This window comes from Heloderma suspectum, chromosome 10 (genome assembly GCF_057233095.1).
Source record: "Heloderma suspectum isolate Gila_16-S chromosome 10, 16-S_ref, whole genome shotgun sequence".
NCBI lineage: Eukaryota > Metazoa > Chordata > Lepidosauria > Squamata > Helodermatidae > Heloderma > Heloderma suspectum.
Genome location: NC_139467.1, coordinates 45034691 through 45050726, shown reverse-complemented (window position 1 = coordinate 45050726; position 16036 = coordinate 45034691). Strand labels below are relative to the sequence as shown.

Below are 16036 nucleotides of genomic sequence, written 5' to 3'. Positions count from 1 at the left end.
GTTCAGGGGGAGAGGGCGTTTCGCAGCCACCCGATCTAATGCCCCAGTGATTGCGGCATTCCAGCCACCCACCAGGGTCTCGACCGAGGGGCCCTTGGCGTGCCCCAGAGAATCCCCAAACGCCTGGGGCGGACCATTTTAATGGGTCCTCCACCCCTGCGGAGGGGTTGTGGAACCGAGAAGTCCAACATCACCAGATAGTGATCTGACCATGACAAGGGGGTGGTGGATATACCGCCGACTTCCAGATCACTCCCCGCTTCTCCAGAAACAAACACAAGGTCTAGTGCATGACCGGCTACATGGGTGGGCCCAGTTAGAATATGGTGCAGCTCCCAGGAGGCCATGGTCTCCATGAAGTCCCGAGGTGCTCCTGTGAGGATGGCCTCCGAATGTACGTTGAAGTCCCCCAACACCAGTAAGTTAGGGGACTGTACACGCACATCAGAGACCACCACAAGCACCTCGGCCAGGGAGTCAGTCGTGCAGCGGGGTGGACGGTACACGAGCAGAATCCCCAGACTGCCCTTCGGGCCCAACCTCCAGTACATGCACTCAGCAACCTTGGTCTCCCGGAGAGGGGGTCCAGTGAAGACCAAGGACTCTCGGTAGATAACAGCCACTCCCCCTCCCCGATCCCCAGCCCTCGGCTGCTGTGCATACGAAAATCCAGCTGGACACATGGCTGCAAGGGTTGGAGCAGCAGCCTCGGCCAGCCAGGTCTCCGTAATACATGCCAGGTCTGCACCCTCATCCAGGATCATGTCATGGATGAGGGAGGTTTTCTGGGTAACAGACCTGGCATTGCAGAGCAGCAAACGAAGGCCAGAAGATGGGGTCACGCCTCCCCCAGCCATCCTTTGGCTCTGGACAGGCCCGGAGCAGGGGACAGATACTACACATCTCTCCCTTGTTCCCCTTACCTGGCATGGCCTGCCCCTAGCGCTCCGCCAGCGCCTGCCGCCCAGCCTCGGTATGTTCTGTAGACGTCATATACCTCGACTTCAGCAAAGCTTTTGACAAAGTGCCCCATGATATTGTGATGAGCAAACTAGCTCAAAGTGGGCTAGATGAAACAACGATCCAGTGGATCCACAGTTGGCTACAGAATCGGACTCAAAGAGTGCTTATCAATGAGACCTTCTCCAACTGGGGAGAGGTAACGAGTGGGGTACCGCAGGGCTCGGTCCTGGGCCCAGTGCTCTTCAACATTTGTATTAATGACTTGGAGGAGGAGGTGCAGGGAATGCTGATCAAATTTGCAGATGACACAAAATGGGGTGGGATAGCTAATACTTTGGAAGACAGAAACAAAATTCAAAGTGATCTTGATAGACTGGAGCGCTGGGCAGAAAACAACAGAATGACATTTAATAGGGATAAATGCCAAGTTCTGCACCTAAGAAAAAGAAACCAAATGCACAGTTACAAGATGGGGGATACGTGGCTCAACCACACTACAAACGAGAAGGATCTTGGAATTGTTGTCCATCACAAGCTGAATATGAGCCAACAATGTGATGTGGCTGCAAAAAAGGCAAATGCTCTTTGGGGCTGCATTCATAGAAGCATAGCTTCCAAATCCCGGGAAGTACTAGTTCCCCTGTACTCAGCACTGGTTAGGCCTCATCTGGAGTACTGTGTCCAGTTCTGGGCACCACACTTTAAGAAGGATGCAGACAAACTGGAGAGGGTTCAGAGGAGGGCAACAAAGATGATCAGGGGACTGGAAACAAAGCCCTATGAAGAGAGACTGAAAGAACTGGGCATGTTTAGCCTTGAGAAGAGAAGACTGAAGGGAGATATGATAGCGCTCTTCAAGTCCTTGAAAGGTTGTCACAGAGAAGAAGGCCAGGATCTCTTCTTGATCATCCCAGAGTGCAGGACACAGAATCATGGGCTCAAGTTACAGGAAGCCAGATTCCGGCTGAACATCAGGAAAAACTTCCTGACTGTTAGAGCAATACGACAATGGAACCAATTACCTAGGGAGGTGGAGGGCTCTCCCACACTGGAGGCGTTCAAGACGAGGCTGGCTGGACAACCATCTGTCAGGGATGCTCTGACTTGGATTCCTGCATTGAGCAGGGGGTTGGACTCTATGGCCTTGTGTTGTAGGCCCCTTCCAACCCTACTATTCTATGATTCTATTCTATGATTCTATGATAACCAGCTGTCAACCAGGAACCCACAAGCAGGGCATGAGCGCAACAGCACCCTCCCAGCCATGTTCCCCAGCAACTGGTGTACCTAGGCTCATTGCCTCTGGCACTGGAGGTAGCACATAGACATCAGGACTAGTAGCCAGTGATAGCCTTTGCCTTCAGGAATTTGTCTAACCCCCTTTTAAAACCATCCAAGTTGGTAGCCATCACCACATCTTGTGGTAGCGAATTCTAGTTTAACTGTGCACTGTGTAAAGAAGTACTTCTTTTCATCTATCCTGAATCTCCCACCAATCAGATCCCATCTGGTTATACTTAGGGATGTTGCAGACACCTGACTGGGTCTAGGAGTCCATCACACACACGCACACACCCCATCCTCAACCCCTGGACCGCGCCCACTGAGCCCCTGCCCTTGCTCACACCCTCCCGGACTCACCATGACCTGTCTGGCAAGCGCCCACCATTTTGCCTCACTTTTTTAATGAAAAAAGGGAGTTTTTAAAAATGTGCATATTTAAATATGCGCAGTTTGGGGCTGGGAAAGCTTAATATGCAAAATATTGTGCATATCAAGCTTTCCTAGCCCCAAACTGCATATATTTAAATATGCACATTTTTAAAAACTCCCTTTTTCTGATTTTTTTTTTAAAGGCAGCAAAATGGTGGGCGCTTGCTGGTTGGCCTGGGGTGAGTGCGGGTGACTCACCGAGCTTGTGGGGGCTTGAGTGTGGGTCCAGAGTGGGTGAGCAGGGACAGTGTTTCAGCAGGTGCCTGGAGAACCTGAGCTGGGGTGTATTCGCACATCAGTTGGGATGTTTTGCCTCAATGTGCATCACTTTACACTTGCTTACATTGAACCTCATTTGCCATTTGGATGACCATTCTCCCTGTTTGGAGAGAGGACAGGGCTCCTGCACCTTTAATAGTTTGTAGAAGAGGGAATTTCAACCCTCCTAACAAGCTCCAGTCACTGCAATCCCTCTGCTACACAACTATTAAAGGTGCAGGAGCCCTGTCATCTTTTATACCTGGCCACCCTAAAAATAAGAACACTCCACCAATATTCCTCTCCCTTCACTGGGGCTTCTAAAGAATTTTGCAAAATATCACAAGTTACCTCACCTGTGGTAATCTAAGGTGCCCCCATCTTCCCCAACAATTTAATTACATAGGGTTGCAATAACAAAAATATCTTTTCTGATGTTCTAATAGGTACCTCCCTGTACTTATCCGTTTTCTTTCTTCACTGAGATAGTCTTCAGACAGGGCCAAACTAGATTTGACATGCAAGTTCCATGAATGGGATCATTTATGGATTGTTTTTAAATCTAAAAGCAGCTATGGGGAGGGATAAGTCAGACTGGATTTTGACTTTAAACCAGTCACCAGGTTAAGCTCACCTTTCTCCGCACCATGAACCTGATTCAGACAGCAGCAGCAACACCTGTGTCCTCTGCCTTCAAAATCAACTCGCTCCAGGAAACAAGGCTTCAGGCTAATTCTACTTTATTAGTTAACAACTAGCTTCTTTACAAACGCAGATTTTAGGAAACTCTTAGACTGCATAGAACCAGCTGATCCACACATCTTTGAATATCAATAGAGGAGACGAGGTGGAAAGTAGAGAAGTTGCCAGCAGTCTGGGCATGAACTTCACAGCCAGATTTGCTTCGCAGGGATGCCCCTCCCTTAGGGTGGCTCCTTTCTACATTGGCTTCCAGGAGTGGCCAACCTGGAGAAGCCTCTGAACCCTGCCCCTAACTTTTCCCACTTCGCTCTGTGATGGACCCTAGCATCCCTCAAGTCACACCCCTCACCCTCCTCCTCCTCCAAAACTTGAGTTCTCATGGTGGAGGAATGGGGGAGCCATTCAGACTGGGCCACCTTAGGAAGAAAGTCTCGCCGCATCTGAGCTTACTATGGAGGGGGCCTCCCTCTGTTCTTGCTGTTCCCATTCTGATTCCAAATCTGAGCTGCCAGACATCTCCACACGCTCAGATTCATTCCTGACACTTACCCCCGACCTCGGTGGCTTTTAACTTTTATTTTAGAATTTTTTACCCCACCTTTAAAAATACTTTTCTCCAAGGCATCTTACAATAATGGAAACAAACAATTAAAAATTATGCAGATTTAGATTATAGAATCTAAATCATAGAGTTGGAAAGGACCCCAAAAGTCATCCAGTCCAACCCACTGCCAATGCATCCCTGATGGGTGGCCATCCAGCCTTTACCTAAAACCTCTAATAAAGGAGAGTCCACCACCTTCTGAGGTAGTCTGTTTCATGGTTAAACAGCTTGTACCATCAGGAAGCACTTCCTAATATTTATTCAAGTTCTTTTTTCCTGATCCTATCATCTTCAGCAACAGAAAACAAATTTGCTCCATCATCTATACCTTTCAGATATTTGAAGGTGGCTATCATATTGCATCTCAATTGCCTCTTCTCCAAACTAAACATACCCAACTTCTTCCACCTTTTTCATAAGGCTTGGTCTCCAGCCCCCTCACCATTTTTGTTGCCCCACTCTGGACATGTTCCAATTTGTCAATATTCTTCTTAAACTGTAATGCCCAGAAATGGACATGGTACTCTGGGTGAAGTCTGACTAAAGCAGGATAGAGTGGTCAGTGGTGGCCGGTGGCCAATCTGACTGTGGGGTGGAAAGCAGGTCAGCAGAGGCGGAGCCAGGGGTCACTGGAGGCAGGGTTAACATTGTGTAGAAGAGCTTTTAAAGATACAAAAGTTGGCCACTCAGCCAGCACAGTTTTTTTGTAAAAAGACATAACAATGTTCAAACTCATTAGAAGCCAGCCCATAATTTTTCCAGCTCATGATCTTCTTGAATCCCATTTCTGTCTTCTAAAGTATTCGCTATGCCACCCAGTTTGGTGTCATCTGCAAATTTGATAAGCATTCCTTTTATTCCTTCACCCAGGTTAATAAAGATGTTAAGCAATGCTGGGCCCAGGTCAGAACCCTGCTGCAGCCCCCCAATTGTCTCTTCTTTCCAGGTCGATGACTTTTTAGGTATGGTCTATCAACCAGCTACAAATCTGCCTAACAGTAGCATTGTCTATCCCACATTTTGTCAGCTTGCCATCAGGAATATCATGGGGAACTTTGTCGAAAGCCTTGCTGAAATCAAGATATGCTGCATCCACAGCACTCCCCTGCTCTATCAACTAGTAACTATCAAAAAAGGAAATAAGGTTTGTCTGGCATGACCTGTTCTTGAAAAACCCGTGATGACTCTTTGTGACTGCAGCATTTTTTCTAAATGTTCACAGACTGATGCCTTAATTATTTGTTCTAGGACTTTTCCAGCTATTGATGTCAAGCTGAACAGTTGGTAATTTCCTGTATTCTCTTCCCACCCCCTCTTATGTTCTTAGCTTTCAATTTGTCAATAAGGTCAATAACTTCATTTCTTGTCACCACTTTTGGCATCAATTCCTCAGACTCCCTTCCTGAAAACATCACTTCAAGCACAGGTATCTGCCCTACATCTTCTGCAGTATAGACAGATGAAAAGAATTCATTCAGCTTCCTGGCAATCTCTTTATCCTCTTTTAATACTCCTGTAAGTCTGTTGTCATCCACTGGTCCAACTGCCTCCCTAGCTGGTTTCCTGCTTCTGATATATTTAAAGAATTCTTTAATATTGGCCTTCATGCTATTAACGATGTGCTCTTCAAAATGCTTTTTTGCATGAGTTATTGTCTGCTTGCATTTCCTTTTGTGCAAGTTTGTGTTCCTTTTTGTTCTCCTCATTTGGGCAAGACTTCCATTTTTTTGAAGGAAGCCTTCTTTTCTCTAATAGCTTCCTTGACATTGCTCGTTAGCCATGCCAGTGACCTCTTGGACTAGGTGCTACCCTTCCTGACCTGTGGTATACATTGGAGCTGAGCTTCTGTTACTGCGGTTTTGAGTAACCTCCAAGCATTTTGGAGAGATTTAACCCTCTTGACTCCACCTTCCTTTTTACCAGCTCTCTCACTTTAGAGACATTTCGTCTTTTGAAGTCAAATGTGATCCGTGTTGGACTGGGTTGGCAATTTTCTGCTTAAATATAAACTAAGTGTGATAGTACAAAAAAGTGATAGTAAACAGTAATATAAATCAAATAGTGATAGTCACTGTTCCAATTTGTTAGACAACACTCATATCTCACATTAGGTCCTGAGCAGCACCAGTTAGGATTAAGTCCAGGGTCACCTCCCCTCTAGTCAGTTCTATGACCAACTGTTCTAGGGCACAGTTGTTTAGGACACTGAGAAATTTAACCTCTTTGTAATGACTGGAACATGCATTTATCAAGTCAATATGGGAGGTACTTCTAAGTTAACATGCATAGGATTGCATTGTCAGAGATTTTGGAATGTGTCAATTTGGCATGCTTCTTGGCTTATAAGAAGAAATTCTGATCAGCCTAATAAATAAGATGTTAGGATGTAAGATTTGTTTCTGACTGTGGGATTTATATGCAGAGACTGGATTTAGCCCTGCATCATATTATACTGACTAGTTTATATTGATTTTTTTTACCTCAGCTTTCTATTAACTAAATAGGTTGCAGTAGGGGGTTCAGACAACTCCACACACACACAGGTCCAAAGAATGTGTGAAGTGGGTCATGGGTGACACCATCTGGGCATGCGGGGAGGAGCTCCATATACATGGATAGAGAACCTCTAGAATCGTGGACCCTGATTGGGTCAGGATCCCTCTTCAAGTGGAGGGTCTGTCAAGGCATAGAGCCCTTTCTCATGTACACTGGGTATATGGAGGGGGGGGATGGCCACATCCCCACAACCCTGTTCCTTGAACACATGGGAGGGTTATCCTAACCCCCACAGCAAGAGTTTATATGGATTTTGGTGAGTTTGTTTAGGAAGGTTACTTCCACACTAGCATTTTCATCTGGAATTATCAGTTATTACAGAGAATCTAGTCTATTAAACCAGCGAGTTTTCATGTTGCCCTCCCTACTTCTTAAAGATCCGGTTTATGAGATCCTCATTACCAGCACTAATAGAGTGGCAAAGCCCTGTGGACTCACCTGGAGTGGAGAAGCCACCCAAGGGACAGTTGGCACTCTAGGGAAGGGTTTCAAAGGATAAAACTTTACTGTCTATAGGGCTAGAAAAAAAATTGACTCTAGTCAACAGGTTAATTAACAGGACAGAGAAGCACCACCACGTGGTGTCTGTTTCCCTGGTTCTGGAGAGGCGCAAGAGTACAAACCTGGTAGCTGTCCAGCCATAAACTAAAGAGAAGCTGGCCAGAGAACCCCAAGGCAACATCTCCTAGGGGGCCTCCTCCTTGGCTATAGGCCCCTGATGGGGTTTCTAGGCAGCAGTGGCAGCATTCCAAGCAGCAGTGGGCGGGGGGGCATCTAGCCACCATTAAGATTTCTCACAATGCCCCAGACCCTGCTGGAGGGGGCAGCTGTTGTACTCGTGTCCTGCCTGTGAGCTTCCCACAGGCAGCTAGCTGGTGGGCCTCTGCGTGAACAGAATGCCAGACCAGAAGGGCCTTTAGTCTGATCCAGCAGGGCTTTTCTTAGGTTCTTATGCCTGGCAGTGCTTAGCATGCTGGGCCAGAACGAAAATCCCAGAGCAGCTCAAGGCAGGCACCAGCAGTGGGCCCTTCCAAGGTGCTGGGCCCTTGGCAGCTACCCAAGGAGGCTCGAAGCCGATGCCAGCCCTGACTGGAGATCATGCTGCTGCCTCCGCCTCCTACTCATCTCCTAGATCTTCTGCTGCTTCTTGTCAAGTGTTGTTCAAATCCCCCTCCGTGATTATCACCACAGATGCAGCAGGAATATCCAGAGCACCCGGGAAGAGACCAAACATCACCACCCCCCTTGCCTCTGTTGGAGCTTTAAGACCTGCACCAGAGCGAGAGGGCAGGACCCGGGAGAGAGGAGCTGCTGCTGCTGCTGGGCTCATTGTGCCGTGGGAAATGGAACACGCTGGCAACCAGCGTGGCTCAGCACGTCTCTGCAGCCGCCACAAGCGCCGTCTAGAAGCAGCAGGGACATCCAGCACGCAGGGCAGGGAAGAGCCTCGCCCGCCCCTCGGAACTGCCCCAGAGCGAGACTCGGCACTGTTGGCAGGTTGTAAGAAAGCTGGCTGTTATTTCCTGCCTTTGGCACTCGGGGCGGGGCTGGTTCTTGCCTGCGTGTTTGTTTCTACCTCCGTGCACTGGAGAAGTGTGGTATATTTGATTCTGACTTAAGCATTACTGATAAATAAGATCAACTGTGTTTTAGTGGTTGATATTGCCTATTTTGCAATGAATTGAAAAAGTTACAATGTTGGGATTAGTAAAGTGAACTGTTTGGGTTGTTATTGTACTGATTTATTATTACAGTTGACGTATTGACACACATTCTTGTTTTTGTATTGCTGTTCTTGCCTTGTGAGCTGCTTTGGGCACATTGTGTGGGAAAGCAGGATATAAATTAAGGATGAAAGGAACAAAAAACTCCTGAAGATCCAACTAGGGTATGGTTCACACATGCATCCTCATCCTTTGACTTCTCTTTATTGGAATACTGGGCACTAAATGACTTGCAGCTGAATACATGAGCCAACTCCATAAAAAAAGTATGCAGTTCTGCCCACTTGATGCTGCCTTTTGACTTTATTGTTTTCAGTTCCATCTGCACTGGGTTTTTTAAAAGCAACATTGTTAATTATGGGTCACCTACCTGTCTGGCTTGCTGTTAAAGTGCTGCACTCAATATGCCAACAAATTTGGAACACTCAACAGTGGCCACAAGACTGGAAAAGGTCAGTGTACATTCCAGTTCCAAAGAAGGGCAACGCCAAAGAGTGTTCAAACTACCGCACAATTGCGCTCATTTCACATGCCAGCAAGGTGATGCTCAAAATCCTGCAAGCTAGGCTTCAGCAGTATGCGAACTGAGAACTACCGGAAGTACAAGCTGGGTTTCGAAAAGGCAGAGGAACTAGAGATCAAATCGCCAACTTTCACTGGATCATGGAGAAAGCAAAAGAATTCCAGAAAAACGTCTATTTCTGCTTCATTGACTATGCTAAAGCCTTTGATTGTGTGGATCACAACAAACTCTGGCAAATTCTGAAAGAGATGGGGGTACCAGACCACGTTACCTGTCTCCTGAGAAACCTGTACGAGGGTCAAGAAGCAACAGTAAGAACCAGACATGGAACAACCAATTGGTTCAAAACTGGGAAAGAAGTATGACAAGGCTGCATATTGTCTCCCTGCTTATTTAACTTATATGCAGAGTACATCATGAGAAACACCGGGTTGGATGAATCACAGGTTGGAATTAAGATTGCCAGGAGAATTATCAACAACCTCAGATATGCAGACTATACCACCCTAATGGCAGAAAGCGAAGAGGATCTAAAGAGCCTCTTGTTGAAGGTGAAAGTGGAGAGTGCAAAAGCTGGTTTGAAACTCAACATTAAAAAAACGAAGATCATGGCATCTGGCCCCATCACTTCCTGGCATATAGAAGGGGAAGAAATGGAAGCAGTGACAGATTTTATTTTCTTGGGCTCCAAGATCACTGCAGACGGTGACTGTAGCCATGAAATTAAAAGACACATGCTCCTTGGGAGGAAAGCTATGGCAAACCTAGACAGCATAGTAAGAAGCAGAGACATCACCTTGCCAACAAAAGTCCGTCTAATCAAAGCTATGGTTTCCCCAGTAGTAACGTATGGCTGTGAGAGCTGGACTATAAGGAAGGCTGAGCGCCGAAGAATTGATGCTTTCGAACTGTGGTGCTGGAGAAGACTCTTACGAGTCCCCTGGACTGCAAAGAGGTCAAATCAGTCCATCCTAAAGGAAATCAACCTGAGTGCTCATTGGAAGGACAGATACTGAAGCTGAAGCTCAAATATTTTGGCCACCTAATGCGAAGAGAAAACTCTCTGGAATAGACCCTGATGCTGGGAAAGACTGAAGGCAAAAGGAGAAGGGGACGGCAGAGGATGAGATGGATAGATAGCATCACCGATGCAATGAATATGGACTTGAGCACGCTCCGGGAGAGAGCGCAGGACAGGAAGGCCTGGCATGCTATGGTCCATGGGGTCACGAAGAGTCGGACACGACTGAATGACTGAACAACAACAAACCTGTCTGGCTGCTGAACTTCCTAGATTGAAGCAGAATGCTCTGTAGGAGGAACAGCCCAGCGCCTCTGATGTTTCATTAAAATAAGTCTCGCCAAAGATGAGCTCTAGCTGCTCTAGACAAATATTGCTTAAACCTCAGGTGCTAAATAGGTCACACCTAAGGACTTACAAACAGATATTTATTCCATTGAGCCTAGGGTGCGTATGGGTGTTCTAGATAATCAACAGCCCTTGGAATTGTGGCTGGAAGCTAAGAGGTGCCTGGCAAAATCATGCCTTCTATCTTTTCAGCATGAACAACTTGGTAATCAGATTGTCCTCACTCCCTGCTGTTTTCTTGCTTTCTGTGCTGCTCACTTGATCTTGTTTTCTTAGGTAACATTTTGTCATTATGCTGGTTTATCTGGTTGATTGAAGCTCGCTTGGATTTATTTTATCCTGAGGACTGGATGAGCTAAGCAGATTCTACTGTAAGGCCTCCGCCGAGTCATGCACGCTCTTATCTCCTGGGTGAACCACAAAGCCAAGACAAAAATTAACAATACTAGTAGATTCACTTGGCCACATTCCCACAGTTAGGAGAGAACCTTTTGGAGCTCTTCACTGTCTCTTTTTGTTTTTACAATAAAACAATGAGAGAACAAATTGGGTAAAAACATGATAAAACCAGCATCTGGTTCGTACATAATGCTAACCCATGGTTTATTTAACCCATGGTTAACCAATGGTTTGTTGCCCTGTACAGAGTTTGTCTGGTTTTCTCGATCCCTGGGTTGTTTGTTTCCCTCCTTCTTCACCCACTCCCTCCCTGTACACTAAAAGCCTTTGTGATGCTATAGTACTGGCATGTACAGTGGCTGTTTTTTTGGATCACTCTTGCCTGCCACCTCTGTAGCCTGACAAAAGCCATGAACAATCCATGGTTCTGAGTTCACATGTAACAACAACCCATGGTTTAAACAGCCCAGAGTTCACAACCCAACAACAAACCATGGGTTCTCTTTCTGGGTTTCTCTTTCATGGTTAACAAATCATGGATTGTTTGCTCAGCTTGGTTCACACAACACCATAACCCAGAATGTAACAATATATACCATTGGTTAGCATTATGTGCAAAGCCAGCCAATAAAACCAAAAGTAACACTAGCAGCGGGGATAAAGAAGTGTAAATATCTAAAACCACTTAAGAGTTCCTAAAGTGCCCGGGAAATTAAAAAGTTCTTCACCTGGGACGGAAAATACCATAATCTAGGCACCAGATGAGTCTCTCTGGGGAGGGCATTCCACAGAAAAGGACACTGACCTCACCTCATTTGATGGGGCCACCTTCGAGTTTAGGCAGGTAAATTGGGGAGGAGACTCTCCTTTAGGTAGCATGGCCCCAAGATGGTTAAGGCTTCAAAGGTTAAAACCAGCATTTTGAATTGGGCCCAGAAATGGACTGGCAGTCACTGCAGATGGCAAAGTACTGGTATAATGTGATCATATCGGCCAGTCCCATTAACGATCTAGTTACCTTGTTTTGGGCTAGCTGAAGTTTCCAGATTGTTTACAAAGTTAACCCCACATATAATGCACTGCAAGAATCCAAATGGAAGGTTACCAAAGCATGAATAACTGTTGCAAGACTATCACTGTCCAGGAAGGGTCATAGTTGTATATCAGCCTAAGCTGATAAAAGATTAGCAAAACCATCTTAATTTATGGACCTTGCAAAGAAGCCTCACTCTTTTGGAAAGTGTCTTGTTTTGACAAAGATCAGCTCTTGGACAGCCAAGCTACAATGCTAATTATATTCTTAAATAGACTCAGTAAAAGTGGAAATTGTGCAAGACAAGGAAAAGTCCTGGCCACAGCCACGCATGCCTTAGTTACTGTTAGATTGAATTACTGTAATGCATTCTGCACAGGGCTTCCTTCAAACAGTATTTGGAAACTTCAGCTGGTTCAAAATGCAGCTGTGCAAGAATTAACTGGAAGCCATCCTTTGGAGTCTATTGCTCCACTTCTAGATCAATTTCACTAGTTTCCAGTTCACTTCCAGATGCAATTTGAAGTGCTGGTTATTACCTCTAAAGCCTTAAACGACTTGGGATCAGGATACTTAAAGGACCATCTCCTCCCATATGATCCTGCCTGAGGTCAGCAGGAGAGGCTCTCTTGCATGATTGGCAGGAACATAGGACAGGACCTACTCAGGGGTGGTACAGTGTGCTGAATGTGGAACTCCTTCCCCCAGGATCCACTTCATCTCCTCTTTGCTGGTCTTCTGACATAGGCTGAAGACCTTTTTGTTTCAGTCTTCCTTAGTTTATTTGCTCCCTCCAACTTATTGTTTTATTGATTGCCCCTGGGTTTTTTTCCTTTTTGTGACTGTTTTATTGTGTTTATGATGATGTAATAAACCAGTTGTGGTGGTGTGGTTAGAGTTTGGACTGGGACTCGGGAGATCCGGGTTCCAGTCCCCACTCATGCCATGAAGCTCTCTGGGTGACTTTGGGCCAGTCACTGACCCTTAGCCTAACCTACACACAGGGTTGTTGCGAGGATAAAAATGGAGAGGAGGGGGACCATGTGAGCCGCCTTGGGTTCTTTGTATGAGGGGGGAAAGGTGGGATATAAAAATAAAAACATTAAAATGTGTGTATTTTAAAATTGAACACAACAGTGCTCAAGGCAGCTCACATCAAAGTGGAAAGGCAGAATAAATATTTTATATTAAATAAAAGAAGGAAGATCTGCTTGCAGAGAGAAAGGGAAGTCAGCCCTCCAACCAGACACGAAGAAGGTAATGAGGACTAGCATCTTTTCTCTCTAAACCAGACCTGGTGGAAAACTTCCCTGTCTTTAGTAAGCATATTATAGTACATAATTCCGTAACAAACAACTCATTTGTACAGGAAGTGACACCATCCCAAGTGTCAGAAAAGTGGAGTGGAATTGTGCAATTTGCCTGTTTTCACAATCACCCTCCATCCCAATGAAGTAAACATACAGCTCCGCTGGCCGTTTGTAAGGGGGCAGAGCCTTGACGAGGAATGCAAGCTGCCCAAAATGAGCCCTATTCAGCTGCGGGGAGGGGGGGCCTTCATGCATGATGGCCCTGCCCCTTCCATGCATTTCCCTGAAGCTGTGAATAGAGTCCATACTCACAGGTGCTGTTCTCTCATTCACCTTGTCTGTGCATTGATCTGACATCCCCACAGGTGTCATCTGAATAGGGCTTTAGTCAAATTGGTCCCCAGCTTTGACTTGTTCAGGCCATTTTTAGTTTTGGAGAATGTAGACCCCTTTGGCCAAGGGAGGCAATTGGGCCCCATGAGTGCAGAATTAACAGCGTGCCACTGTTCCTCCAGTCTCACCACTGGGGCATCCCTGCATCTGAACCCTGAGCAGGAACTATCTAAAAGATTTGGATTCTTTCAATAATAAACCCAAGTTTAAAAAAAAAAAAAGTAATATTTTTAAATTGTTATACAATATTTAAAGTCACTAAATATAGGGGAAATAACAGATTGTATCCTGTCCCTGATCTCACGACATTTTGGGAAGCTGCACACACATGTGTGCACACGCGTGTACACGCACATGCGCACACACAAAATCAAACTGATTTTACTTTGTTTCTTTTTGTCTTGCAGCAGCTGCACTCGTGTTCAACATTCTGTGGCTGACTCTCCCCCTGAGCTGCTTGGATATTTGTGAACCTTTTAGGGCATCACAGCAACAGCAGGCTCTCCGAGAGCCAACAACCAGTTTTGAACCTATTTTATTGAGAGTCTCTTACCAACTTCTCAGAATCCGTAATTATGAGAACTACTTGTGACCCCATGCAAACAGAGCAGCCTTTAAATCCTATGAAGATTTGCTGGGCTGGGCTGGACAGTCAGGCCCAGCCACCCACACTTCCCCAGCTCCTGAAGAACTCCTACGTGGTGGTCTCTCCTGTTACAATTTCTGAGCAGTCCCAGCATGTGGTAGGAAAGGTGATGATGGTTGCCACATCGGTGGCTCTGTGAAAGGCCCCTATAAAACTGTGAGGGTTGGGGAAGTTGAGGCAGGGGCTGCCTCTCTCACAGCTCTGCAAGACATGTGTGTGTGCGAGTGTGCTAGCCACAGAGTTCCTTCCTTCCTGGAGACAGAGTTGGGCAGATAACGGAGACGCGTTTTGCAATCACCTTGCTCAGAGACAGAGAAACGGGGGAATTAACGACAGCGCTTTGTGCTCGGTGGGTTAAATGGTCTTTTTCATTTTGAGGAACTAATGGGGCGGGGGGGAGGCAGCACACTGCCAGATGATTCCATTCTGCTGTCTTGTGGATACATTCCTAGAATGGGCAGAGAGTCAGGGGATAGCGAGTTGAGGTAAGTTCTGGGGAACCCAGAATCCTTATTTTTGCAACTGCATGTTGGGTTGTATGAGTGTGCCACGTAGAGCATGCAGCCATGTGCCCAGTGTGTGTGTGTGTGTTGCCTTCTCAAGGGCCTGCACCATTGAGCGTTGCCCTAGATATGTTCTGGGATGCATGGGTGTGCTACCCCTGCCTGTGCCAGAAGATAGGTGTGTGGCAGAGGCATATGCCACTCACTGTGGTGTGAGAATGCCCAGGCAAAGCATAGTCCCAGCTAGCTGCATGTTGCTAACATGTGCAACTAAGCTATGCGCTACAGGACAAGGATGAGATTGAAACTGTATACCAGATGAGGCAGTGACGTGAGGGGCACAGGAGAGCCCTGATGGACTGACAGCAATGGTTCTAGAATGGAGGGGCAGGTGGGAGGACAGGTGAACTGCCTTGCTAGGCAGACCCAGAGCCATCCAGTCCAGACTTCTGGGCACTCACAAGCAGGGCATGAGGTGCTGACAGTCTCCTCTTGAACCCCATCATCTGGTATTGGGGCATAGGGGTGTTCCTCTGAACACGCGGTTTCTGTTTAGGGTGCAATCCTATGCATGTTGAGACAGAAAAATGTCCTAGAACTCCCAGGCTGGCTGGCTGGGGAATGCTGGGAGTTCTCGGACTGTTTTCTGTTTCAGCATGCATAGGATTGCGCCCTTGGCCATCAGGGCTAAGGGACACCAGTGGGACCTATAACAAAATGTTGCAGTGGACCGTCACCCCCTAGCAGGAATGCCTCTGTTCAGAGTTCCTGCCAGCCTTGTCCTCGTCCAGGATACTAGAGGGTGTAAGGGGCTCAAACCAGCCAATTGTCTCTCCTCTCCCCCTTCCTTCCAGTTTTCTGTTTTCTTTTCTAACTGACACTCAACATTTCTGGAGGCCACTGAGCATGCTCAGTCCTCATTGGGCTGGATTTTTTGTTTTGTTTTGTTTTGAAATGCTGAATACCTGGAGGTTCACCTGATTATGCTGATATCTCTTTGTTTCACAGTGGCCCCATTTTGTCTCCAGTTCTGTTGGCACTCAACCATCTGAGTTCATTATTAGAGGGAATGATGACAGGAAGCTGCCTAATATTAAATCATTCCACTGACCCTCCTAGCCCAGTAGCAGCTCTCGAACTGGTAGCAGCTCTCCAAGGTTTTGGGCAGAGAGAGGTCTTTTCCCTCACCTGCTATCTGAAATCTTTTTAACTCAAAATGCTGGGAATTAATCTGGAACTATCTCCACATAAAGTATGTGCTCTGCTGCTCAGCTAAGGCCAGTAACAGACCATGCATTTGGCTAGTCCTTAATTAAAGGCCATGGAGGGAGCAATCCCAT

The 16036-nt window shown here is 46.5% G+C and overlaps 1 protein-coding gene across 3 annotated transcripts in view; it reads left to right on the top strand.

Moving 5' to 3' along the window:
* Positions 1–13954: 13954 nt before the first annotated feature.
* Positions 13955–16036, top strand: part of CSF3R (colony stimulating factor 3 receptor) — a 34486-nt gene continuing 32404 nt past the window's right edge. For 2 of the 3 annotated variants that reach the window (XM_084816212.1, XM_084816210.1), the window contains exon 1: positions 14454–14542. The gene's annotated coding sequence lies outside the window, so the exon portion shown is untranslated. Of the gene's footprint in view, positions 14679–16036 lie in introns of all 3 variants that reach the window. The other variant, XM_084816211.1, reaches the window with a different exon arrangement.